The sequence below is a fragment of the Salvelinus sp. IW2-2015 genome, unplaced genomic scaffold, assembly GCF_002910315.2.
Source record: "Salvelinus sp. IW2-2015 unplaced genomic scaffold, ASM291031v2 Un_scaffold2251, whole genome shotgun sequence".
Lineage (NCBI taxonomy): Eukaryota > Metazoa > Chordata > Actinopteri > Salmoniformes > Salmonidae > Salvelinus > Salvelinus sp. IW2-2015.
In genome coordinates this window covers 28,807-30,346 of record NW_019943580.1, presented here as the reverse complement: position 1 = coordinate 30,346, position 1,540 = coordinate 28,807, and the positions used below count along the sequence as shown (strand labels likewise).

The 1,540-nt window shown below is 46.2% G+C and overlaps 1 long non-coding RNA gene across 1 annotated transcript; it reads left to right on the top strand.

Annotated features, from left to right (window-relative positions):
• The first annotated feature begins 227 nt into the window (after nt 1-227).
• LOC112073405 (uncharacterized) lies at nt 228-1,268 on the top strand. Its single transcript, XR_011476533.1, has 4 exons — nt 228-316; nt 758-815; nt 946-1,015; nt 1,164-1,268. It is a non-coding gene; the product is annotated as an uncharacterized lncRNA (long non-coding RNA).
• The last annotated feature ends 272 nt before the right edge of the window (nt 1,269-1,540 follow it).

Genomic DNA, 1,540 nt, shown 5'->3' with positions numbered 1-1,540 from the left:
AAGGTGAGAGACTGGTATTTTTCAACATCACGACATGGTGTGATTATTTGAGATTACCATTATCAACTGGTTAATTCCCCTTTATCCTTCACCCCCTCATTCCCTTGTTTTCTCAACCCTTCTATTCCCTCCCCCATCTGTCTTCCCCTCCCTCACCCTACCTTCCCTTCCCTCATGCCCTCACCCCTCCATTCCCTCAAATCTCTCCCTCCTCCTTCCAGGTGTCTTCAGGGCAGCTTGCCTAGCGGAGCGTCTACTGGCATTTATGAAGCCCTGGAGCTGAGAGACGGAGACAAGAGCCGCTACAAGGGCAAGGGTGAGCTGAGGAAAGTGTGTGTGTGTGTGTGTGTGTGTGTGTGTGTGTGTGTGTGTGTTGTGTGTGTGTGTGTGTGTGTGTGTGTGTGTGTGTGTGTGTGTGTGTGTGTGTGTGTGTGTTGTGCAATGACGTTCGTGTGTGGTTTGTGTATGATCGTTCGTGTGTGTGTCGGTGTGTGTCGTGTGTGTGTGAGGGGAGGTGAAGGGGATAGAGAAATGTGCTACGAGATGGATGGGTACTAGAGAAGGTATGAGCAGTAAGCCATATTGACTTATGGTAGCACTGTGAGGAGGAAAATTAAGATGACTACACTAAGTGAGGTGCAGAATGAACTACTTTTCTGTGTCCTTTCTTCATTCTTATGTCCTGTCTCCTCCTCCTCCTCCTCCTCCACCACCTCTTCTTCATCCTCATCCTTCACTACATCCCTCCTTCTCCTAGGTGTGCTCAAGGCTGTTGTCACATCAATGACACCATCGGTCCTGCCCTCATCCAGTCGGTGAGTACGGTCTGAGCGTGTGTGTGTGTGTGTTGTGTCCTGTGTTGCAGTGTGTTTGTTTGGCATATTTGTAACTGAGAGAAAGAGAGAAAGATGTCTCATCAGCTCTCTGAGATGTGCTTGTTTGCAGGGGGTCAGTGTGGTAGAACAGGAGAAACTGGACAAGATGATGATAGAGATATGACGCACTGAGAACAAGTGTAAGTAACAACCTGTATGAATCACATATGAGACACCACGTGGACCAGTCCTGGTTTCAAAGGCTGGCGTGTGAACCTTTTATTCTAACCAGTGCTTTTTCAATTTGATCTTCCCTTAATTCATACCTATTCGTTCTGCTCCCTTCAGCTCAGTTCGGGGCCAATGCTATTCTGGGTGTGTCCTTGGCCATATGCAAAGCTGGTGCGCCAGAGAAAGGTGTCCCCCTGTGACCGTCACATTGCAGACCTGGCAGGAAACACAGAGCTAGTGCTTCCAGTTCCTGTGAGTTCATTACCGTTACATTTTCACCTGTATTCAGTGACTGTCATAGAATACATTTGACCAAAAACCATAACCTACCTGTAAAAAAGATAAGATGAAGGCTTCAGAGAGTTGTCTCTGTCATTGAATGAATGAATGAATAAAGGAATGAATGAATAAAAAATGAAGGAACTACTGGATAAAGAAGGAAGAAAACAACTGGATAAAGGAATGATAAGGAACAACTGGAAAAAAGGAATGAA